The sequence below is a fragment of the Charadrius vociferus genome, unplaced genomic scaffold, assembly GCF_000708025.1.
Source record: "Charadrius vociferus isolate BGI_N301 unplaced genomic scaffold, ASM70802v2 scaffold90, whole genome shotgun sequence".
Lineage (NCBI taxonomy): Eukaryota > Metazoa > Chordata > Aves > Charadriiformes > Charadriidae > Charadrius > Charadrius vociferus.
Window position 1 is genome coordinate 2,492,974 of NW_009647222.1, and position 27,041 is coordinate 2,520,014.

General features: G+C 39.6%; 1 protein-coding gene across 1 annotated transcript in view; it reads left to right on the forward strand.

The window, feature by feature from the left end:
• CALD1 (caldesmon 1) overlaps nucleotides 1–27,041 on the forward strand; it is a 198,034-nt gene that overhangs the window by 50,385 nt on the left and 120,608 nt on the right. The gene's annotated exons all lie outside the window — the stretch shown is intronic.

Here is a 27,041-nt window from a genome sequence, read left to right on the forward strand (position 1 = left end):
TTCCAAAGCCCGTGCACAAGTCTGGATGAGCTGGCTACAGCCTGGATCCACACTTCAAAGTCTTCAATGAACTTTAAAATTACACAGTAGGAGATTTTTGGGGTTGATTCTTTTTCCTAGAGGTGAGCCAGTGGTATGAAGCTGAGATCTGGATGTGTTCTGGATCCAGCCTCCTATTTTACATGTATAAAAAGCAGTTATTTTGAAGCGCCAATTGATTGTGGCCCACCTGTGTTATTCTTGGGACAGAATTATGCTGTTGCTTTGGAAGTCTTTTTCTATATGTCTCTTTCCATATGCCTCGCTCTGTGCCATTGTAACAGAGCAAGCTAAAGAGTTGCTACTACATTTTCTTGTGTTTTGGGGAGAAAAGCCTTCCTATTGCTGGTTTCCCCTCCCCGTCTGTTCCAGAATTTTAGTTAATCAAATTCTTGGCAAGATTATTAAGTAGCTTAGATATAAAAAAAGATTTTGGTTTATGACTCTTAATAAAATGTGTAGATGTGCCTGTGAAGTTAAAGGTAAGTAGCTCTCATACTCCCGAGTGTAAGCTGAATGCTGTGGGATTCAGAAAAAGAATTCACCTGTCTTATCCTGCTTATTATTGCATGATTTGATAGGTGAATTGTGAATTTATTTCATCTTCTTCTGAATTATCTCATAGCCTCTGTTGGAGGCAGAATGCTGATGTTGGTAGAGTAGCAGCTACAGCTGTTATCACTAATGTTATGGTTATGATCCAAACAAAAATAACAGATCAAAGCTCTATAATAATAGAAAGAGGAATTTTATAAACAATTCCAATATGGGGGAAATTCAAGTGAAAATAGTAGCGGCTAGGGACAGTTTCAAGGAGAGGAAATAGGCACTCAGTGAAAGTCAAAGCTAGCAACTGTCCATCGTATCTCTTTAAAATCTCTCTAAGTTTTCAGGTTCAATTTTTTTTTTTTCCTTTAAGGAAAAGAAATTGAATTAATGTACTTCAAAACCATACGCTTGGCAAAAAAATTTCCGTGTCTTGAGTTCATTATGCTTATACATCTATCTGGATTTAGATTGGGGTTTTGCATGTCGATTTGATTGTTATCTATGGTTAACAGAATGTCCATAGTCAGAGTATCTCGGGTTCTGGTTTTGTTACATCTGTCATTGACTTTTGATACCTTTTGGCTATGAGAATATGCTGACTTGCCAGTTGAATCCTTAGGAATCTTTCTCTGCAAATGCTTCTGTGGAGAAGGTAATGACTGTACACTTCCTCTTCCTTCATGTGGTCTTTTGATGAGCTCCAACTTACTGCTGCTCTTGTTCAGGACACATGTATAGCATTTATGCTGAAACTGGCAGACGGTATTACAAAATATAGAAGGTATGCTAGAAGAAATGTTGGCAAGGAATACAGTCCATTCTATTGGGCCAAACCAGAGGTTACTACTCAAGTAAATTTTGGGTGGTATATTCTGTTCTGGGAGGGTCCTGTGCAGAGCTTTGCAGTTTGCCTCAGTTGACCTGTAACAGTGCTTAATTATCCTTCTCTTTACACAGTTTCCCCACGTGTCTTAATTGGCAGGGAAATTGCTAGCATCAAGGGAGAAAAATCAGTCTCCATTGCTCCATCTTAAACACATTATATCTTGTCCTGCCCTCAGTGGTTATGAAGAGTTTATCTTTCTCTTCTCCTTCAATATAGGTGAGGAAAATGACTATGTCTTTTTGGCTCAGCAAACCTGACCCTTCCAGCCTCTCAATAGAGGCCATGTTTCCTAGATCTCTGAAAACTTGTTACCTTCTTCTGGACCCTCTTCCAATTGGTCCACATCTTTCGTGAAGTGAGGTATACCTGCAGATGGTCTCAGGACTCCAGCCAGGAACTGACCAGTACTCAAGAGGAAGGAAGTGCTGTTCTTAATTGCTGTGGTTGCTCCTACAGCCCTGGGTGTTGGCAGTTCCCCCGCCCCCCCCCCTTATTTTTATTGGTTTTTTAAGAACTGAGAATTACTGTTTCATTTAGTAAATCACTATGTAGCGTTTGTGAAAGCAGTTACCAAACCACTATAATGTTTTTCTGAGAGATTAATCCTGTAAGTTTAGAATTCTCAGAGCTGAAAATTGCCTGGTTTTACATGTTCTGTTACTAGTCAATTGTGCCTTCACTTGCAATTCCCAACATTTATATTATTTTAAGCTATTAATAGCAAAATATGTGTTAAAGAAGAATCTTGACCTTTTTGATCAATGACTTGGGCTGCCTAATATATTCAGCCACATCATGACCAAGTGGCTTCACAGGATAGGTCAGGCTGAAAAACAAAATAGGCTGAATCAGGGAGGCAAGCCCTAGAGCAATGTGGGAAACGGAAACGCATGCATGAAATGCTTCAATGTGTTTTTGAAAGTGATTAGAACACCAATTAGAGAAACACTCTAGGAGAGCAGGATGGATCTGGAGCCAAGTTTCTTTAGCACTTATGGGCGTGCTTCATATTCATTTTTAATATCTGGTTTTAGAAATCTTGAGAAAGAAGAGGCAATGCTATGACAGAAGAACAAATATGTTTTGTTGAAAGTGAAGTGAGTCCTGTGGAAGATGTCATGTTATTAGAGTTGAAGCCACGCTCCTTCAATACAAGATGAACAGCTTAAGGTGTGGTGCTTGCTCATCTAATCCTTCTTGCTACCCCATGACTGAAAGACTTTGGAGTCTTTGAAGTGAATTTACCATAGCAGTGGGAGAATCGTCCAGATCTTCTTAAGCTTGGCCTCCTGGAGGTTTCCTAGATGCTCAGATTATTGTTAACGAAGAGGACAGCTCTTGTCACATACATCCCCTGAAGAAGTAAATTGAGAACATCTATGTTGGTAGCAAAGAGATTGCAGGTTCCTAACATCCGTTCACCACGTTTCAAATATGCTGAATTCTGAATTCCCCTTTGGAGGGGAAGATCCATATACACACTTTAATGCTACTGAGCCATTCGTTCAATTCAAGCCACCTTTTTCTACTTTGTAAAAGAGAGGGAATGAAAAGGAGTGTTTATCAGCATAACTATGCAGTAGAGAAAAAAGCTTTGGAAGCACAAGACTAAGGAAATACAAAATTGGACTTGTTATTGTAATGAAGCATAATGGCAAGGGTTCGCAATGGGCCTGTTACTGTAACTAAGCAGAGAAAAGGCTCTAATCCTTTGAAGAATACAAGTTTTTTTTACATTATTTGCCCGTTTGTGGGTGTGACAGATGGGGCTAGGAGTCCGTGGTACATCTCTGTGGGGTCTGTGTAGGTCAAGCTGAATGCGGCCAATATTCGCAGAATAAGAGAATTACTAAAATAAGCTTTCTTTCCCTGGTGACTGCCTAGCTGCAGTATTTACCTTTTGGAAATACCAAAATTTACTTCTTATGGTGATAACTGATACACCATAGATTTTCACTGTTTTAGGAATAGGAAATAACTGCTGATTCAAACTCTCCCATACACTGAATGAATAAGGACATACATTTTTAAGCACACCACCTTGTCTTTCTTTTTGAAAGTTTTCTTTCTGAACCCAGGAGTATCTTGTGCACATTACTGTGGTACATACATAGACCTCAACTGAGTGCTAGGTATTAATAAAATTCCATTTGTGTATTATGTACTCTTACAAGATGTTAATGGAAATCCATGGAAACATGAAAGAGGATTTCAAGTAGGTTTTGAGCCAGGCTCTACATTAGAATAAACATATCGGTAACAGTCAGTTGTGCAAAGGTAAATACTTGTTTTCATCTTCACAATGTAACAGGAGTGTAAACACATTGAGCGTTTACTTAGTAATGTAATATATTATTTGTGTAGACTTATGAAGAAAAATCAAGTGTTTTCCTTTTCCCTCTCCACCCTTTCCTCTGGGGCATTGTTTCAGTGTGTCCGTATTTGATCTGATCTGAACCTAGGGAACTGAAACAATTTTTTTTCCACTGACTTGATATGTTTTGGTCATTCCCTGAGGCTCAGGCATGTTAGTCGGGTCACTTTTCTTTCCTCAGAGAACCCTTTAAGAGTTCATCTCTGTTACAAAGGCCATAATGAATATTCAAGAAACATTTAAATAAAAACCTGGAAGCTGAAGTCTCCATCTCACTAATACGTCATGGCTCAGTGATAAAGTAAATTGTGCATCAGGGCTCCTAGTAATCAATAACATTGTCATTGGATAGTGTAATGCAATCATGATACAAATTCTTTCTGCTGATTCCTGTTACTAGCAAGCAAACTGGCAGTTTAACTTCATACTGGCAGAGTTTTTGGTGGATTATGTATTTCCTTTGCTTGCAAAGCGGTCATAGAGCTGGTACAAAGGTGTAATGCTAGTGTAAACTCCCTAAGCTAATAGAACCACAGATGATCAGATTTGCAGGCTTTGGTGGTACATTTGTGCACGAACTTAGTGATTGTGAAACCCCAGTCTAAGTGTAACTAGTCAACCACAGTTAGGTTGATGGTTGGGCTCGATGATCTTAAAGGTCCCTTCCAACCTAGATGATTTTATGAATTCCAACTACCTTAGCTATCCTTAGAATTACAAGTGAACTAGTGCTCTTTCGAGAAAGAGTATGAGAACAAAAAAACTAACTGCTCCCAGTTAGCATCTTGTGTGAAGGCCACTTCCATGTCTGCCCTTCAAGCAATGTTAACACCCATTAAAATCTTGCTGTATGGCATAAATAGTATATTTTTAATGTTATTTTTCATTACATAGCATATGTCTACTCTTGAAACCTGGTTCAGATGATTAAAATACACATAAAAAGGCAGAAGAAGGGAGAAAAATTTCAGATTTTTTATGAATTATATCAATGAGACCTCAGATGTTAGTGTCCCTGTTGGGGCACATAAAAACTTATGGTCTTGAAGTTTCTAGGTATATCTGTTAGATCAAGACATCAGTGTTAACAGAAGTGATTGCTTTTGTCGTACTGGAAGCATTGGCTGTGCTCTGCAATAATATCGATGGTGCTAGGGAAAGCAAGATGAGATGTTTAATGATATTTAGGTAAGGTTGATGTTAGACTTGAATGTCACAGCTCCTGCAGATGTGCCTTGGACACAGGATCGTCCTGACTCTTACTAAATACAAATAAAGTGAAGTCAACTAAAACCCATTGCCAGTTAAAAAGCCCCTGTGATGGAGTACAGCTTGGCAAATAGAGAGCTGGACGGCATCTTAGAAGGACCAAGGGTATCCTCTCGCTGTTTCAGACTTTTTCCATCTCTCATGTGGGAAAGCTTGAATAGCTTGTGTTAATTTCCTGGGATGTGATCCTGTAATGTGTCTCAGTGAGGAGCAGCTTGAAGCAGATTTGTTCATGTTCGGCACATCATGTTACTGAGCTCTTGATTTCTAGGTGGATTGTACAGTGCTGGCTTGATTCATTCTGAAGTTTATGTCCCAGTCAGACATTTTGGTTAGTATGTTGGATGCTGCATATTTCATGGTTGATTTAGCTGGATTCGTAGAGCTTTCCGTAGACCATGCAATTCTAGAAAGAAATTTATGGGTTTGAATGAGTAACCAGTTACATAGGGCAAATGGCACTGTCTCCGATTACCGTACAAAAGGAAGTTTGGGTTTACCACTAATTGCAGATAAAAATTAATATTTGCAAAGGAGACACGTATGATTTATTTATAAGTGTTTTCTGTTTCCATAATGAAATTTCCTTCGGGTTTAAGTACAGTCATTTGGAGGAAAAAGCAGAGGTCTGTGGCTCATTAGTTTCTGGTGGTTGTCAGAAGCCATTAATCAATTGCCCCTTTTACCAACATAGGTCCTAATTCAGAAAAGCATTTAGGCACATGCTTAACTGTAAGCATGTGTTTCAAAGCACTTTGCTAAATCAGAGCTTTAATGTGGTTCAAGCTTGCCGCATTTCTTTCCAAGTCTAAGGTTACCTTGAAATGACAGGAGTAGCTAATACATCAGCTAAGGTGCCATGTACCTTCCTCACCTGTCTTTTTAGAAAGTGATGTGCAAGGGGAAAAAAATGGGTCAGTTTTTCCCTCTGCCCACTTCCCCTCATCCTCTTCAAATCCTACCTCAAATGGAGGTACTGAATAGTAGAGCATGTGAAACAGTAATGAGTCAGGAGCAGGGAGAGTGAAATGAGGGGAAAGCAGTTGCCGTTTAATTGTTTTGAACTCCTGGTTTTGCTAAAGCCCACTTGACTATGCGGAGGAAAGGGGAAGGCAGCAGAGGTGTGTTCTGACATGGCCAGATCAATCCTGGTATGCAGGATCTCATAAATCTAGGTAGGGTACACATACATCTTAGTCTACAGAGGAGACACAGAGTGAGGGGAGCTTGAATTTAATGCTCCCAAGCACTTCTACTCTTGTGAAAATTACAGTGAGACTTTCAGCAGTGATGAAAGGTCAAGACTGAGGGTTTTGTTCTCAGTCCCAGGCTTGTCCATTTTGTCTGGTGCAAAAAGGGTGCAATCCCACCACAGTTATCCTGTGGAGAAATTCCATGGCTGAAGCAACATGCTAACTGGAACAATGTCAGTGTAACTGGCCCCTGTGTCTACCCTTCCCATTATAACTCCAGTAAGAGAATCCAAGAAACCTGGGTGTTGGTTTTTTTTTCCTTTACATTTATGCATACTTGAATTTTAATTTAGTGGAGATGATTGAGAGCTGCCAGAAATTACAGCAGTTACTAGACCAATATTTTTTTTATGTATCAGCAGGACGTTGGATGTAAAGGGAGAATAAAGGGAACCAGTCTTACAGTCCCTTCAGGATTTGCTTGGTATAGGAGAGAGTATAGCCTTTACGCACTTTTTCACTCTCTTTTATGAAAGTCAAAGGTCTCCAGCAGTGACAGCCACATATCACACAAAGACCTTGATTCATTAAGGACTTTGCCGTAGGGTTGCTGCCTGTTGAATCATCAGCACCACCTTCTGATGAACATAGGTTTCCTTTGGATTTCCTCCTCTCAAATGTTGCTGCCACTCAAACTTGTTTTGCTTGTGAAATCATTTCAGCCTGAGGTTGTACGTGGGAAGGAAAATGACTTCATTGATTCATGTTTCCATTTTCTTCCCTTTCCATATTTGACAGCAACAAGAACACATGATGGAACGTTGCACATAAACCTTTGCTATGTACATTACATAGATGGAAATGACAACAGGCTTTGCCTTTCAGACTGAAGCAAAGCCTCCATTGCTCATAATGGACCTTGACTATGCAACATGCATTAAGTAGGTTAGTGTGGAAAATTTTGCATGCTTCCTTTGACTTTCTATCAGTATTTTCCCCATCCCAGAGAAAAGAAACCAAAACACTTTCTATTGTCTATATTAATAGTTTTATACCATACTTGTGAGGAGCTCAAGCACTGTTTATGTTGAAAAGAATTCCAAGACCTCAAAGACTTAAAATCTGACCAGATGAGAATCAAAGGGCAGCAGGGGAAGAAGAAGCACTGAGGCAAACCCTTGCCCCCCATCTCACCCCAAATTATGTGGCAGAGTTAGGCAGATAAGTCTCATCTTGACTCTCAGGTCACAGCTTTCTCTTTTTCTGGTAAAGGGTAACTTTCAAAAGCTCAAATTGTTTGCCGTAGCTCAACTGATAATGGTGGCAGTGGCTGTCCCCTTAGCATGCTTTTCCTCTCAGATCCTCAATAGAATTGTCACCCATGCCAGTGGCGAAATCTTTTTGACAAAAATTGTTTTTCCACTCTAGTATGAGTTACTGAGGCACGTAAAAGCAGAGGTTCTGTGGTGCTTTTTTTTTTTTTTTTTTCCCATTTAGAGCACGTTCCTTTGAACGGTTTTGGAAAGTGAAAGCAATGCTTATGGAAGTTCTAAGATAGTTCTTAATTTTCCTTCATGCTTTGGTTGCGTATTTGCTTGGAATTCCTAGTTGCCTTGTGCAAGAGGTTTAAGGGCCTTCACATCTGATACCTCTGCTCTATGGTTTGCTGTGCACCGTGTGTTTGGATATTGCAGATCCATCAGGAGTGCAAGCTGTGGGCTCTGTACAAAACACTACACAGGGCAAGTCAGTCCTTTAGCCTATATGTCTCTACAACTTTGAAGCAGTCACTTATTGCTACTCAAGAATCCTTGCTCTAGAGAAAGCAGCACATCTGAGGAAAGGGATCATTAATAGTAAATTGATTATTTGTCAAGATAAGCCATCCAGTCCTGACAGATGCTGAGCAACCATAGGTGGCCCTGGAAAGTGTGAATCCTTGGCTATTCACAGAAGACACTCACCAACAGCAGAGATGCGATCTTTAACAATTGAATAAAATACCTATATTTGTTTCTAGGCCATGAAGTTTAACAAAAAAAGAAAGGGGAAAGGATGGACAGGGAACAAAAGGAGAAATGGGTGGGTTATATGTGATTAATACAGATTTAACTTTGCTGTTTGTGATGACGGTATGCAGTGATGAAGTGGATGTGTTCTGTGATTTATTTTCTTCTACTTTAAAGCAGTGGAGCTCTAAAAATGACTAATGAACCTCCTTTCAAGGTTCATATCTATGACCTAATTCATATGTGCAGGAATCTTGTCTTCCCTTTAACTGCAGCAGAAAGTTGAGGGTTGCTTATCCAAAGAGTGTTAGATGCCAAAGCAGAGACTCTGGACAAGATCCAGCACAAATAGCTGCATTCCATTGAAAACAGGAATCAGATGTACAGTGTACATGATAGTCTAATTGGCAGATGCTATTTACCATATGTTAATTGCAAGCCGTTTTGTAAGTTATGATGTTGATTAAGGCAATAATTAGAGCAGTTCCATGTAAGATGCTGAGTTGTTAAAAATAATTGTTCTGATAGAAGCATTTTTATCAGGATAACATTGAAACTTGTTCTTCAGAACAAGAACTTGTTAATGTGTATTGTTCATAACTTCCACTGATGCAAATTGGAATACATAGGAATAGTTTCCACCGAGAAGTTATTACCTAAGTTATTACAAAAGTACCTGTTGTACTTTTATACTGTAGAAGATAGTATGGTTTGTACATTTGCACACTGTTTTTGTGCTACATATATTGCAAGATGTATCTGTGTATAGTTATCATGAAACTCTACTGTAATTGCAGAATCACAGAACAGCTGAAGTTGCAAGGGACCTCTGGAGATTTCGTAGTCCTCCCTGCTTCTGCTCAAAGCAGGGTCAGCTAGAGTAGGTTGCTCACGCTCATGTCCAGTTGGTTTTTGAATATCTCTAAGAATGGAGACTTCATGATCTCTCTTTGTTGAACTTCATAAGGTTCCTGTTGGACCATGTCTTCAGCTTGTCAAGGTCCCTCTGAACAGCAGCACAACCATCTGGTATATCAACCACTCCTTCCAGTTTTATATTGTCTGCAAACTTGTGCGGACATTTCCATCATCTGTGTTCTTAATGAAAATGTTACACAGTATTGGTCCCGATGTTGACCCTGGTGTACCACCACCAATGACTGGCCTCCCAGCGGGTTTCATAACATTGATCTCAACCCTCTGGGCCTGACAGTTCTCACAGTTTTCTATCGATCTCTTTGTTTATGTGGATGTTATATGCTATGAGACAAATGTCAAAAGCCTTACTAAAGTTGAGATAAACAACATCCACTGCTTTCCTGATCTCAAAATAATCTAAACTAATTTCTCCATGCTTGGAGTGTTATGCCATCTTTAAATGTAAATGAGCGTAACTGGGAATAAAAATTTGGTTATCTAAACCTGACTCTTTTCAATCTTTGTTGGAGGTGATTGACTTTTTTTCAAAGAAATTTTCAAAGATACAAGGTGCATAAACCCTATTAAAACTTATGCAGTTTGGGCACTTAACTGTTATTTATACCTTCAGAAATCTATATTTTGTGCCTTCCTAGAAACATGTGTGTTGGCCAAGCCAGGTACTTGTCTGTCAGAACTAATTTTGGAGCTTGAGAGCAAGGCAAGGGTGCCCTGTGATCTTGAAGTACCTCTTCCAGGGTTCTGTGATCAAAGCTTCTCCATTAAGACCGCTTTAGTACTTTATTTCCAAGTTTATAAAATAAAGGGCTCATAAGTGATCACAGGAAGTTACTGATATGAATGATGCCGGTATCAGTGGAAAATAGCTTTGCTCATTAGTCATGGTAACTAACAATCCATTAACATGCTGATTTCTGTTTAAGAATATATTCTATTCCATTGTAAATGACTTATGACTAGGACCCTAGTAATTCTTAGTAGCTTGTTTATTAATGTTTAATATTAGTGTTATCTGTGTTTTGTTGTCTATCACATTACCCTGCATCCAGAACGAAACTCTTGACATTGAGAGTTTGTCCATAATTACTCTGGTGATGTAGGCTGGACTCTATGACCTTGACGGTCTTCTCCAACCTAAATGATTCTGTGATTCTATGAACGGTTACGCTGTTTTTGGTCTCCTTTGAAATGTCAAATTACTTTATGCAGCCATCTGTAGACATAAACAGGGATTGTTCTCTTAGTTACAAAAAGTATATAGTATAACACACAGAGCACCAAACTCCCAGTGGGAATGATAGTATATAAATGGAGCTCAGGTTATGTGCTCTAGACAAATTTGGAGGCTGCAGATCAGCCTCTGGACTGTGCAAAGCGTATGACAAGCCTCTTATGTTGTGTTGTCTCTGTGGTGTTGGGAATTTATCATAGTAGAGGAAAGAGTAGGGGAAAACTGTTGCAAGAGGAGAATCAAAATGGTGTGCTCGTATTTCAGACCAATCCAGCAGGCACGATGCTGTAGTTCCTTGTTAGTACAGAGTGGTCCCAGGATCTCTTCTTACGGGAGACCAGCTGCAGCTATGGCCATGGTAGTTTGTATCGTTAAGGCTGAGCGGTGCTTCAGCTGTATCTCACTGCGCACATGGTTGAAGTGACTTCTGTTCAAGTAGCTGGGCTGGCCACCTTCACATGGGACATATTAAAGACATCCCAAAAGGAACAGAGCTAACCATCTGATTGCACTAAAGAGCATGGTGGGGAGGTAGCAGGAATCTCACACGACTTTTCTTTTAGCATATAGTATTATTCTGAAAAACGTACTGAAAACCCTACTGTTGGCACATGCTTGTCGGTACAAGAATACTTGTCACGTGTCACCATGCTTCCCTTATACCACAGCGCTGAGGTTTCTCTTAGCATTTAAATTGGAAAGAAGCTGACTTTCTGTCTATGTTCTACAGTCAAGTAGTCACCTAGCACCATGTCATTATAACAAGTTATTAAGCTGTACCAGCAGACATGAGGAAAAAAGCTCCTTTTTCTCTCCTTAAAAAAAAAAACAATAGTACTTCACACAATTTAGTGAACAGTGTGTATTGCTTTGAGAGACTAGTTTTTATCCATTCTCTCAAAGTGGAAAGAACCCCAAGTAGGGGAAATCACCATGCTGAAGAAGAGGCTACTTTGATTTATGTCATCTTCAAAGTGTTCAGACTTCCAGTCACACTCTAAGCTCTCAAATTGAAATAACCATGTCTACCCAGGGATTTGTAAGGGCTTAGCCACATGTGTTCAGAATTGTACCTCTCATTGAAGTAGCACAGTTTTCCCTTCCTAGAAGAAGCTGTTTGCTGCCGTTGTAAAGGCAAGATTGAACTCGTGAAATTTTATGGTGTTTTTTTTTTTTTTTTCTTTTCTGCTCTAGCAAGAGAGTTTACCTAGATAGTGTGGTCCATAATTACTTGGCTGTGGACGCGTTACTAGGGGGGCGATGTGCAGGGCACCAGAAGAGAGTAAACAATGCTGTGACTTCTATGTACAACCAAACAGTCTTTGTATTGAGGCAGGTATTTAAAAATAGTGGCAAATCAATCCACAGAGAAATGTGCACCTCTGAGAATGGAGTAATTTTTGAGTGTTTGTCCTAAAACTGGGAGAGCTTCATTTGCAATTGGTTGGTCTGCTTGTGAGTCTTAGGTCATGGACACCTCATGGAAGAATTGTAGTTCAAGAAGACTTGAGATTTCATGTCAGAGTGTAGATATACATATCGCATACCTCTTCTGAAAGCACTCAGGGAATATTTTCCTCTTTAATAGAATAAAGAAAGTAGATAAGTGGGTACTTCTTAAGCTTTGTGTCTGATTTTAAGAATTCCAGTGAGACAAGAACCCTTAAGACACGGCACGTATGTAGAAAATTTTGATTATAGACAATCTTTCAGCTTTCTCCTGAATGTCCATCTGAAATTTTATTATATCTGTCTTGAAGTAAAAATGTTGCACAGTTTGGGGGCTGATAAATCACGGTCTCTACATTAACTATATAAATATTTTTAACCATGTATCATCTTCACAGATGTTTGGTCTATTACCAGGCACATGTGATCCACTTGAAGTTTCAGTAGGGCACTAAAGATATTGTTGCTGCATTGTACGCTTAGAACTAGACAGTACTTAGGGCTTTGTCTGAAGCTTCCTCTTTTCTCCTTCCTCCTCCTCCCAATATTTTTAATGCTTTGGATGTCATTTATGGATGTATAAGAGGCCCTTCAATCCATGTAAAGATTGTTCTGGCTCAAACAAGGAAGTTGACAGCAACGGAATTGCTATTTCTAGAGAAGACAGCAATTTATCATCTTCTGCCACACTTGTCGCTGCCCTCTCTCCCTTTTCAGAGCATACCGCTGAAAGAATTTGACAGAAACCAGTTTTGTGTTTCTAGGAAATGGAGCATTTGTTTCTTTCAGAGAAAGTTGTGGTTTTGGTTTTTGGTGTTTTTTTTTTCCCTCTGTAAAGAAGACCAAATGGGAGAAAAAAAAAAAAAAGGCTGGACCACTGTTTGATGCACTGGGAGGCCCCCATGTACGGTCTTCATTCACAGAACATGTCTCTGACCGTATAAGTTTATTTTCCCTGTGTTACAATCAGCCTAGTGTAAAATGAGAACAGAAATCACTCTTTTCTCCATAGGTTTGTTGCGAGATTGGAAACTGTAAAACACTCAGTATTGCAGTGGAAATCATACGAATACCATAGACAGAACCAAAAACCTTACTGCTGTTGAATGTCGACTAAAAGTGATTAGAGATATATTTGTGCTCATGTATTGCAAGAAACCATACAGACTTCACCAGGGGAAGAGATAATGTCTTCCCCTGAAGCCTTCCCTGTGTGGAGTTTCAACCGTGTTCCTCTCATGCTGGGATGCAGCTCTTTTGATTTCCCGCAGATACGCTGAGGACAATGCTGTGTATGGAATCAGTGATTTGCTACTAGAAGGATGATATAGCTCCTGTCCCACCCTGTCAGGAAAGTGCAAAGTAGCCAGACATTAACTGGGAGTCAGTTTGTGCCTAACTGGGCTGCAATAGCTGCCACTACCATCACTGGTACTCTGTCAGCTTTGTACAACAGTGAAAGGCTTCATTCTCTGAAGCTGCTAATCCAACATCAGTTAGAAAACTTCATAATTACTTTTTTGGTTGCTCCCTCCCCCCTCTTTTCAAATTCATCCTAGAAACAAGTTATCACTGAAAAACAGAGGTGGGAGCACACTATTAGTTTTCACAGTCTTGCTGCCAAGTGATTGAATCTGACATTGTCGCACAGAAGGCTAATTTCTGCAGCATGGAGCTGGCATTCCAGGCATTGCACTGCAATGCGAGGTCTATGGGAAAAAGTCGAGGAGCACTGTGTGGAGGAATTATGTCGGCCAGCCCAAATTCCAGCTGAGGAATCCCTAGATGATAATTATTTAGGAAGTTTCTGCTCTCTAGTGGGTAGAAGTCAAAATTAGAAAAATATCTGAGATGATGAATGGCTTGGAGGAGAACAATTTAATTGTTTTGACAAAAGCTGTTTTGTAGATCAAATTCAGATCTAAACCACTAGCCATCTAACTTCTCAAACCCTCAATGTCTCTCTCTCTTTTTTTTTCTTTTCACCTTTGATTATCTATTTTTAATCTCCTGTTTCTGCAAAGGTAGGTAGAATGAGCCGCGCTGCATGAAGTATTTGTTATCATAAGGCTTTCTGTGCAGGTCTCCTATCTGACAGTAAATCGACAGATTCCTTCTCTATTGCTGTGTGGGCCTCTTTCCTAGATGCAAAATCAAGCAGTGCAGATCATCTGTCTTTTTGGTGTCTATAGAAGGGACAAGCATCACTGAGGATGTGTCACCATGCAGCTGCAATGAGCCCCAACCATAAGCTGGAGGGACCCGTAAAAGTTACTTTGGTCCTTTAGTGTGATGAACCTAGCTCAAGCCTACTGCTAAACTGTTAACCTGTTTTCAGGTTGGTCTGATTCCCTCTGTGCCAACTGTTCTCCCCATCTTTTTTATCTTCTTTTATACTTCTGTATCACGGCTGCTTTTCCTCTGTTTTTAACATCCTCTTTCATTTTCCGCATCCCCTTTTCTTCCCCGTGTTGTGTGTTTTGGGTGTGTTTTTTATCTAAAGCATAGGGCAGGTTTATTTCTATAGCTACTCCTTCTGTCAGCTTCTTTCACTCGACCACCAGAAGTAATGTTATTTTTAGTCTGCCTAAAGTAGATGCAAGTTGTGATAGGTAGAGAGGTCTAATAGGTTTAAAAGTGTTAGGACTGTAGAGACCAGAGTTCCCCTCTCTGACTTGTATCAAAACAAATGAAACTAAACTGGTGCTAACTTCATGTCATTGTCATGATGTGACATTCTGAAGGTGTGGGCCTCTGCCATTTCAGTTAAAACATTTGCTCTCTGAACTGGGAGAAGTCATAACTTGGCATCTATTGAATGGATGAAGCTAGGCATCATTTCATATATGAACTACTTCATTCCCAAATTTTCAACAGGACCAGGAAAGGAAGATGGAGCATATTCAAATGGCAATGTTCTTTGAACTGTATTTTTGTATATTACATGGTAGGAGAAATCAGTAGAGTGGGAGACTGTTGTTTAGTTTAGTATATTTCTACAAATTAAAGATCAAGGAAATCCTGAGGCTGACACGAGGGTTCTGTTTTAAAATAAGAAATTCGTAAGATCGAAGCATCGGTCATCTTGAAATCCACTCAGTGAATGAATCCTGATGTCTATATGATACTTTGCTGTTTATTAGCCTAATGTGACCCTTATAGAAAGGTTACTTTGGACAAATGGCATCAGGACATAAAATTAATAAACTCTCCCTGAGTGTTGTTAACAATGAGAGCTGACAATAGACAACATCAACTAGTTTCCCATGAGAAACAAAGAAATATCAAAGGGCTGTGAATAGCATTCCATTTTCTGTTTGCCAGATGAAGATGGCACATGTGGATGGTCTTAAATGTTTTGCCCGTTTTGGCACATGCTTGCATTTTCAGTGGCCTAGCTTCTTGGTCTCAGATTTAAAAGACAAAATAGCATTATTATCATATGACAAGAGGCTCCCAGGCTTTTAAAACACAGTAGAATCATTGCGTTATTCCTTACTGATATGACTGGTTTTCTGAATAAAAGGCTGATGGCTTTTCTAAGTGACTTTGTTACAATTCTTCCCTGCTAGAGAGGATCTCTTATCTTCCATTTGTATTTTTGAGTTTCACTTTGGTTTCCCTGTCTTCCTCAGTATTTGTGTGATTGTACATACCTCCCTGCTATTATTCAGGCAATGGAACAAACCTCCCACATCTTTTTCTTTGTTTTGGTTTTTAGATTGAGCTGTTGCAGATCTTGAACAAAAGCAAAAATGCTGTGGGAAGGATAGTAGAATCCTCTTCAGTAGTCAGAATTAGGATGTTCTTATTTTGATAGTCAAATAGTCACCCTATCTGGAAAAGGAAGAGTTCAACTGAGAAGCCTCTCTGACTTCTCTGTTCTCATGTAACCCTTAGACTGAAGCAGCAAGTGACCATCTGAAAGATAAAACCATCCCTCCAATCATGTTTAATTCAACTAAATTCTATTCTTACATGGAAATCAGTGTAAAACTGAAGGAGGCCGAAGCATAGCATGGCTAGGTTCTGCAAGTGCCAAGCTATTCTCTCCCCCGCCCCTCTTATTTTCTAATGTTTAATGCAATTTTGTGTTGCCGCAAAAGAGAATTAATGTTCATAGAATTAGTTTCAGCTCTGCTTCGATGCTGAATTACCCAGAAAAGTCATTCTTTGTTGTGTACTCTTGGTCACTAAGCTGTCGAATTATCTACATTTGGTTGGGATGAGGAATAACATCTGAGTTCCAAAGGCTTTTTAATGTTTTTTTGTTTGGTTGGGGTTTTTTTTATATGGTTTGGGCAACAATGACTTGAACTCTCACTAGTTGCAGCAACGTTTCTTTGTGAGCCAATGTCCTTGAGACAAAACAAATACATTTCTTTGCCTAATGCGGTTTTCATTCCTCTTCCAAAAATATGCAGAGCACAAAGAAAAATGTTCTGCAACCCAGTATCCTCTTTCTCCTGTGCTTACTGTTGCATCACAAATAATATGCATTATGCTATTTAGTTCTCTAACCTTATGTCTGTGGTCAACCACAACTTTTCTCTGGAGTCAATGGAAGATGCAGATACTAGAGGAATCTGGATGTGAGTCAGCAGATACTGACCAGAACTGGGTGAAAAATTATTTCTGTCTTTGTTTTCACAAATTCAGAATCTTGCTGGAAATGCAACAGGATGCGTAGAAAGACCTCATCAGGTAGAAAAGCAGAAAGAGAGACACTTTCAGTCTAGTCCACTGGCTAGGTCTCCTTGCAAGATTGAAAGTTTAAATACCAGTCTGTGTAGCTGGGATGGAGGTTGGGTCTTTCTTGTGAAAATGTGGGTATATTGATCATCCTGTACTGTGCTGTTCCTGCTCAGGACTCTCTTTTTAGAGCTGCTCTGCACTGAATAAATAATGAATTATTCTATTCCCTTTGTCAATGGACTTTTTTAATGTAAACTGGAATGACTCCAGATAGATGCAAGCAAGTTATACTGCAGAACAGCCCTTAGGCTGGTGACTTGCTGCACGTGATGGTACTTATCTGAGATGCAGGAGGTCTATATAAGTATTTTCACTTCACCTGAATTCTCTTTTCTCACAAGTCAGCTCAATGGCTAATCATTAGATAGATCTTTCTTTGATTCAACCAGAACTGATGACTTTACTCGGTTGCAGGTGGATAATTCTATAGAAAATTTCAATTTCATTGACCTCTTTTGGGGAAGGTTTACTCCATTGGCTCCTACATGTTTTATCAGAACAATTGCAACTGCCTCTGGATATGTATTTCATACGAATTATGGCCTAAAACATCTTAAACAAAATGTAAATAACTACTAATGCAAGTGGGGAGAGGGCAAGTAGAAGTTGATTAAGCAAGATAAGATTTTGAAATGTGATGTGGAAGCAGTGTAGAGAAATAATTGTGATAAGGCTGGTCTGTGGCTAAGACCTTGGTAGCAGAAAGCTTCTCTGAGGTCAGGCATCATAAAAGCACACAAGAAATGTAAAAGATAGATGAATGAAAAAGAGGGGCTATGAATGAAAATAGGGGCTAATGAGGTAGTCAGCCTTCAAAAGTAATTAACCTGTGAGTCCTCGGAATGTATGAAAATCTGGAACTGAGTCTTTGGATTCTTTGGTTTTTCTCTGTTAGTGAATTCGCACTCCTGTTTGTGAAGTGAGGACTGCAAAGAAACAGTGTAAGACCTTTAGTGGTCTTGGACACAAGCTAATTTCATAAAAGATAGGACAACCCCCCATCCAGGCATGAATAAAAGCTGCTGTAGTATTTGATTGAGGAGAAGCAAGGCTGAACTTGGAAGGATTAACGTGGGTCTGCTGAAACCTTCATTAGAAGGTCTGTCCAAAGAGCCCTTTATAATCTACACACATGCAGTCTCAGGCAGTGCAGTCACGCATACCTCTATAGCTAGCAAGGAGGTCAGTAGTGAAGATGAAATAATTAACAAAATTAAAATGATAGTATCTGACTATTTTCAATAAAACAGGCATTCATGTGAGAGAAAGAGAATGCCTTAAAAATAGGTGGCTCTGTGTCATATTGCATACTGACCTAAATTTTATCACTATGGTTTTTTTTCTGCAAAATCTATAAATACTTTTTTTGGGGGGGAAGGAGGAGGCAGAAGAGGGGAGGGAGGTTGGGGGAGAATGAGAATGAAGTAAAACAAAATTCCTTTTTTTTTTTTTTTTCTTTCCCCTTTTTAAATGGAATGCTAATCAATCCCTTGGCAACAAAGCCCATGTTTATTTTTAATTAAAAAATAACATAGCTGGGTTGACTTCAGTTTTCCCAGCTGCTATTCTTCCATCACAACAGATTTCTGGCCTCTTTTCCCTTGCTGATTTCTTTCATCATTTGCACTTAGCTTGTATGTGTTACATGGATTTTATGTAATATTTCCTACCATTGAAAGCAAGGCTAGCAGTCTAAACAAGTAGCTGGGGCTCAGTCATCTAGATTCTCATCTACAGTACCTGAGCATGCCCTTCCTTTTGGAAAAGTTATAGGTGTGACCAGGATAACTTTTTTTATGTGCACATTCCTTGCTGTTTATATGGCTGCCAAGCAAGGAAAGATTTAAACTGCATATTGAATTTATGAGTTGTAGTTCATTAAAATAAATGGAGCGGGTTTGGCAAAGCTCAGGTATCACTGAGCACACAGGTAGTGTTTGAAGGTTGACAAGCAGCCTCGGTGGTTTTTCTTTAGATGATCAATTGCAAACTGCAAGTTTTTGTGTTTGCACATTAGGTGAAAAGTTAGAAAATAGACATACTTGCCATGCCTTCTCCAGCAACTTCATTTCCTCCATCTGTGGGGCAGAACAGGAAGAAATCAGGGTAAGGATCCATTTCTCAGCGTGTCATGACAGAGGTCGTTACTTCTGTAGTGGAGAAGATGGTGTCTGTCTGTAACAATCAATCTGGTTTCCTGAGTGGACTAAAATTTAAGTTTCTGTGTGGATATTTAGAGGTCCTTGAGTATTCAGGAGTATCTGGTACTTTCTGCAGCCATTTTTAAGCTAATTAAAGTTGAGATAGTAATGTTGTAGCCTTAAATGTTCACATACCAGTCATCCATACTAAACATTGACAGCAGCAGTGGGAGCTGACAGCACCAAAGCTACAGCTATTCCCAGACAGAAATGTAGTAGCTAGAATAAAAGTAGCGGTTTGTTGGGTCACTGGAACCAAGACCATTGAAGAAGATAGAACTATATATATTAATCACCAATAATGTTACTACTGGGATGTGAGTGATGCAAGCTTTGATTTGCAAGCTTTCCATATATAATATAGCCACTTTAAAAACCAGCTATTTGCACTGGTTATTCCTGAATAAGGGGCAGCATTCTGGTGTACTATGATGTTTTTGCTCTGTGGAAGTTTAGCTCTGCTCATCTTGCCTCAGTTAGAAGCCAGAAAGGCACATGCGTATGAACGATTATAATATGAAGAAATAATGTTATCCAAGCATTTTTAAGGCCCCAAAAGGATTTGAAAGACATTACAGGCTTCTGGAAAAACTTCTGTGATGACTCTTATTTTATCTGGACCAGTTTGCTCTTCCCTTGTTGTAAACTTCTTGAGAAATGCATAAACAGGTGAAATAAAATAAGATGGTATATGCCAGTCTGGGCTAAGACAGATCTATCATAATACATGGAATAGCTGACATCTGTTGTGATGCTACTGTAAGCCTTATGATGTTTGTTCTGAGAGTTCTTAAGAAACGATTCAAGACTTCTCAATTTCTGATTTTTTGCCTTGTAGTATTTGCAAATATTTCCCCTGATCCAAAATTATTGTGGTGGGACTGAACATATATGTTACTTAGGAAAAGGTGCTTGCCATGTTAACCTTTCATAGGTGATAAAGTTTGCTGTCGTGATGAACTATGGGATCAGGACAAGAAACTGAGAGGTAGCAGATGTCAGGAGGAAGGAGTAGGAGGAAGCCGGGCAATAGGATCTGGGGCAAGAAATTTGTTATATCTGCTGTAGAATAAATGTGAGCAGGAGTGAGAAACAAAAAAAACCTGGAAAACAGTATAGTAGGGGAGGCATGATGGATATTAAAATAGGAGAAGAGCAGGGAAAATATGGGGCAAGAAAGTAAACATGTGATGCAAATGATGTGCCTGAAAAATGCTGGGAAGAAATCACTGTATTTGAATTACTTTGTTATCCTGTCTGAGGAAGGTGATTGAGAGAGATGGAGTAAGTGGAAAGAATCACCTTTTTTCATCTTTTCTTCTTCCGTTTCACAGTTTCTGGGAGATGGCTCAGTAAACTGGTAGGTGGTCCTGTGTGAACTGGGATGCTGTGGTCCTTCCCTTGCTTTTGCAATGGAGCAGCATTGGCTTATTTCCAGTTTCTCGTTTTGGCATGTAATGCTTTACCCCTTCTAAAATATGATTTACTTAAAGATTTCACAATAATCAAATAAAATGTGATGCTTCTGGCCAATTTAATCATTTGTCCAAATGATTATATTATAAGAGATTAGAGCAGTAAAATTGTGTTTTGGGCTGAGGGTCACTAGGAGAATACTAGAAAATTATCTTAGTAGGAAGGTGGTATAATTGGAAAACTAAAAGAAAAAGGTATTCAGTACAAAGCTGAAGTAAATCCCAAAGCAAAGGAAGTGGAACCAAATGTTCCCCTCCACGAAGTTTGGGAACATTCATTCTTAGAGTTTCATTTTGTCCCATTATAGAAACCTTCCCCAAGGACTAACCTAGAAAACTAATCAAACCTTCTGCACCCAGGGGAGGGTGTTCTCCAGGGACTTTCTGCTATCCCATCTCCACGGAAAAACCCATGTGAAGGGAAGCCACAGAAGAGGTTCACATGAACCTTCCCCACTGAGGGAATGCCTTCATTTGCACAAAGCTCTTTTCTAAACTGCTTTATTTTTTTATGGGAGCTGTGAGCTCCAGGATCCACAAATAGTAACTTTTAGTGCTGGCACTAATCCTGTCAATCAAAATTCTTCTCAGAAACACCATTAATTAAACTTCCCTGAAAAGGATCCAGCTCGCAAAATTTTCCCTGCAGCTCCGTCTCTCCTGACACCCATCCCAGCAGTGTGTTTACGTTCAATAACTGAAGAAGACATGGGAGAGGAGAAAATCAGAGCTTTCACAAGAGACCTTTTTGTTATTACAGACTTATTTTAGCTGCCCTACTCTGCTTGTTTCTAGCAAATTCTTTCATTTGTTGTGTTGAATGATGCTAGCAGCTGTCAAAATATGTTTTAAAGCAGCCAGTTTCCATTTGCTGTCTGTTGCAAACAACGATGTTCTGAATTATTATGCAGTATTCTTTATGGATTATTAATAGTTTGGATTAGAGCTCTAAGCTTTCTGTAACGTTTTTCTGATAGGGACAATGAATTTGTGAAGAATTGGTGACTTTTTATTAGCAGTAAATGGTTCCCTCAATAGCATGTTCTGCAGCAGACATGGTTGTATTCGTGGCTGGTGACGTAGGGCAGCTCATGTTCAATCTCCAGATCATCAAAAAGGGATATGGCAAGCTTTGGTTTTTAAATTCTAAAATGTGTGTTCTTCCAGATCACACTTTGAAAGGGGGAAATCCTCTTTGAATTGCCTTTTCCTTGCTGTGCATATTGCTGCTCTATCAGGGAGATAGGTTTACATGAGGACAAATGGCTCTTCTGGAACAGGCTTGGCCTGTTCTTGCTGCCACTGATGTCCATGTGAGAACAGCAGATCCTGCGTCGAGCAAGTGAAGAACACAACCCTCTGTTTATTCCTGTGGGCAGTAACTGCTGATCAAAGCAGGAAGAGACGAGGAGTCTGGTTTTCTGCTAATGTGAATGCCACTGCTGTGTGGTTAGCAAATGGTTTCTGCTTAGTAGCATGAATGTGGCCAAAGAAGGAAGCAAGTGCTATATTTGCATGGCCAAGGATGATGTTCCAGCCCACATCTGCTCAGATGCACACATACTTTGCTTATTTGTTAGCCTCTACTTTCAAGAATAACCACGCAAAGATCCTTGCAACCTACTTCCACTCGGTATGCGTTGAATCTAGTCCTCCTTTTGGTTGTGTTTAACCTCAGGAAGCAGTTATATTTCTTTCCTGTCTCATGCCAAGACATGCAGAATGAAAGCCTGCATGTAGGGCAGTCATATCCAAAAGATGTTCACTTCTATTGAGGTCATATCATTGTGCATGAGAGGAGTGACTGTTCTCCGAAGTATTACGGTGCTCTACTGCTGAGGTCAGTGTAAGGATAACTGGCATTTTAAGATGGTGGAGAAGACATATGCCATTTTCTGAAACTTTTTAGGTCAGATGGGTTGCTGTTTAAAAGGATATTAGCAGCTTGGCTGAAGCGAAAATACAGATCTTTTTCCTTCACGGATTTTTCTCCCCTAATGTGTATGGCTGTCTGGCATGATTTTAAAGACCAATCACTATTACAAGCTCTGATTCAAATTTGTAATTAAGAACATTCATTTGAGCAGCTTAGTACCTGGGATAGGGTGTGCTCAGGGTGCCCCGGAGTCCTGCTCTGAAGAACCATTCTGTGTACTGCTACATGGCATTGGGAGTTGATTGAAAGTGAGGTCCAGTGGCCCCCCAAGAAATGAAACTGCAAAGGGTGGGTGGATGTTGGAGAAGGCTTTCTTTCCTCTCTGCTCTTCACATCTCCAATATATTCTGCAGCTGGGCTGGAAGAGGCACTGCTGATTTTCTTCTCCCTGACTCTTTACCTCCAAACCCTTGAACACATCTGGACAATCAGGACTATCAGTCCTGTATGTAATGCAGCCTGTGTGATTCAACCAGAAGATATGATAAAGTGGAAAACTTTTTCCTACAGCTCACATTCTCCCTATGAATCTGTACTTATTGATACTTTTCTGCATCACTGAAATCCTCTTCAGATGAGGCCACAGAAAGACGAAACTATGATGGTCTTTGTGCTTTATAACTTTGAAATCTAACAATGGTATATACATGTAGCTACGTGTTTGAAAGATGAAAGTAATTCCTTGAAGACCTGTGGGCTGTGCCTTAATGGTCATTCTTCAGCTGAGTTTAAGATGACACTGGAACTCTAAACCCCTCCTTTACTAATATATTAACATATTTGGCATAATGTAGTATTAAGTTCATTGAGAGTAGCTATTAGATCAGAAACTTCTAACGTGTAGCTTCATCCCTCTTGTACCTGGATAATAAACACTTTGGGAGTAAGAACTACCTTTTGTCCTACAGTTTGTGTAGCACTTAGAAAGGTGGGGCTTGGTGATACTACTGCGGTCCTAATACTGACAGTCCTAACGCTGACAGAAAAATTGACAACTAGGGGATCATAGAATCATAGAACGGCTGCAGAGATGGCTGCAGTCCTTTGGGAAGTAGAGCTCAGGTACAGCAAACTGTCCGCAAAATGTTCAGCAGAGCATGTACATGTGTACTTTGACTGAAGTCATTGGGCTTTGACTACAATTTTTAAATTAATCTCTAACTTAAGTGTATTGCTGCATGAGAGTCAATAGGTGTTTTTATTTACTTTGAATGCTGATGTTTTGTACTGATAAGCTGCTTGTAAGTGCTTAGGCAAGCAGTTAGCAGCAGACAACACACATCCCCTTTTTAGGTCATCCTAGAAAACAAATTCCTTGGGTACCTGTTTAGATAGTAATGGGTGAGTTGGAGGCTTCCTGTTCCCCTCTTCTGCCGGCAACACTTGTTTGCTAAACATTGTAGTGAAAATCCTTCTTTGTGCACATAGCACGTCTGAGGAAAAGTTGAAAAGTTTTGTTTAAGTGATTGCTCTGTTAAGTCTTCCTAAGTAAATAAGCTGTCCTGACATAAAAATCAAAAGGAGAAAAGGAGATCTGGGTGAAATAGGTAAACAAAGAAATACTTCACCTAGACCATTTTTTTAAAAGGTGGTTTCCTGCTCTCGTTTTCACAGCTTGAGGGGAAAAAATAATTTGCACAAGAGCCAATACTGAAATGTATGGATAAAAATTCCTAGCTGTAACTGGAATGAGATTCAAATTTAACAACCACTCTATGGCTGTCACATGCTGTGACTCTGACTGTGGGAGGGGGGAGGAGGGATGATGACAAAAAAGAGAGAGCCAGATTCTTCTCAATGGTACCCAGTGAAAGGATATGAGGAAAAGGACACCAATTGAAATGCAGAATATTCCATTTAAACATAGGGAAAAACTTCATTACTGTAAGTGATCAACACTGGATCAACACAGATTTCCTAGGGAGGCTGTGGAGACTCCATCCTTGGAGATATTTGAACCCCAACTGGGCATGATCCTGGATAGCCTGCTTTGAGCAGGGAATTGGACTAGATGATCTCCAGAGGTGCCTTCCAACCGGAACTGTTCTGAGATTCTGTGAAATGATTTGCTATTTTTAAAGACTGGAGGAGGAATCTTTCTTATATCTAATGGATTACTAACTCAGAACCCAGTAGACAAACTGTGTTACCTCCTTTGTCCAAAAGAACTCTAAAGTGCACTCTCCAAATATTCTGTGGTGCTCCCACTTTCTTGTACTGGTGTTATTTCACTTTCCTAAATGGTTCAAAATGTAATTGGGACTGAAACCCAGGTGTGCTATTTCCAAAACAGCTTCTTAACCACCTTGCTGTTGGGTAATTTGGGATTGCTCCATTATATGTGATGCAATGAGAAATACTTCCTATGTGCATACCACACCTAACCGAGCATTAGGTGAGTGAGCCTTCAGCTGGGAAGTGGCATAGTTGAGTCCTAGTGTCAGTCTGAGGCTTTAATTACTTGTCCACAGTGAACTATATCTTCACATAGCACATAATTAAGTTGTGGGACTCTCTGTTATGGGATTTTACTAAGTGTTGGCAGCTACTGGAAATAATAATGGAAAAAAGCTGCCATGGAGATCAGTAAATACACAGATTCCACCTTTGACTCAGGCATTCTGGAAGTCACAAGCTGTTGTAGGCTAGAAGAGTATTTGTGGGAAACATCATTATATGCTTTCCCTGTTCTCATGTTCTACCCTAAACATCTGATATTGTCCATTGTCAGAGATGGGATATGGAGACAGTTGAACATTTACTCTAATGTGTTATAGTTCCTCTTCTATTCTTAGCACCAGCACTGGGAGGAAAGGATGTGGAAGAACATCCTAGTATCAGAGTGTTCTTTGGGAAGGTTAAAGTGCCTGCAGGAAGAGATGAGATCGGAATCCTATCATAGCCCAATAGCTCTTGAGCTATTGGATAAAATGAAGCACCCACAGCACATAGTTTGGGTAACCGGGCTCCATAACTTTATTTCCATTCAAAGCTACCTGCTATAAGGGAATCAAATTCATTAACAGAGTAGAGGGGAGTGAAACTGTACTGTTTTTTGTGTATGTGCATGCATGTACTCTTACTCAAAAAAACACTTTTCAATGTCACAGGTCAACTTCTGAATGACCTTAGATGTGCTTTGGTTTCCCTAGTTTCCGTAATCAAGATAGTAACAACTTCCTCATTTCTTAAGCCACAAAGCACTTCCAATAAAAGCATTTTCAAGAACTTCTGATAAAAGCTTTTCTATTAAAATTGCATTTAATGGATACGGACCTACGTTAGCTGAGAATCTAGCACCTATATTAGCTGGGAGTCGGGTTCCACTGTGTGTTTGAATGTGCAGTGCTGGGTGTGTGCCTGGGTCTGCAATGCTGTTAGTGCCATTGTGTGAATGAGAGCAGAACATGAACCCAATGTTTGTGGTCAGGGGAATTTGAAGGACTGAAGAATCAGTAAAAATTGTGCCAATTTTACCACTGAAGATTACAGCCCCAAATGTGTCCAAACCCTGGTGATGTTTCTTGGATTGGAGGGTTTAGATTTATGAAGTCTGATTTTTCAACCTGGACCTGAACTTCCTTCATGCCTAAGTTGTATGGAAATTTCCTGTTTGTTAAATTGTTCTGAGCTGTTCATAGCCAGCTCACAATGGAATTGTGGTGTGACAGAGGTTCTTTTGGATAACAAGGAGTGAGAGAGAATGTTTCAGTCGTTTTATTGATATTACAAATTATGTTGAGCTCAATTCAGAAAAATGTTGCTTTAGGACAGAACAAATACAAGGAGAATAGCAGAAGAGGCTTTGTGACTGTGGAGAAGAAAAGGAAAATCTTTTGGGGTTGTTTCAATTTTTAAAAAAAATCTTGAAGAGATTGAAAGAGAGCAAACGATCTGAAGCAGCAAAATACTCTTAGACCCAGGATCTTCCTAATGCATGGTCTGAATGTCATGAAGTTGTGCCTGCTGAGAGTCAAGTTGGGCACACTAAAGAATAGAAATGGGCAAAGTCAACTTTTCAGGTTAGTGAAAAAGTTTGAATGAATTTAGCAAGCTGGACGGACTTTCATGTTATTCATGAGTTGGAGCTCTGTGGACTGTATTTCCTTGTATCCATTATGAGTTTCTACTAGATCACCCACAAATTGTTGTACTGTTCTTGTATAAGAGTGGCAGCTCATTTGTTCTGCGCTCTGAATTGACATTTATAGAATTGTTGTCATGCCAGGTCAGAGCAGGGGTCCATCTATGTTAGTATCCTATCTCTGACTGAGACAGTCTCTTACAGTAAAGCAAAAAAAGCAGATGGTTGTGGAATGGCCCTTCCTTTTATGTGGTCTCCCAGAGTCTGGCAATCTGTGCTTTGGGACCTTCTAACCTAGAAATCACATCCAGACTATCATATCTTATAGCTGATGAAGCCATCCTCAGTGACTTATTTATTTTTGATTTCTTCTTGAATCATAGTTCTTGTACGACAATAAACAAAATTTACTCTTTAAAAACCATTCAGGACCTTTCTCATATCCTGCCTCAACCATCACTCTTTTTCAAGTGGAAGAGTGATACTTTAGATAGCCTCCTAGATGGGAACTGTGTCATAGCTGTGATCATTATTGGTCTCCTTTCCTGTGGCGCGTCTTGAGAAAGGGTAACCAGAACTTCATGCAAAACTGAAAGCATATATATATAGCATATACTTATATGTGTGACCTAGATAGAAAATAGATCTTTCC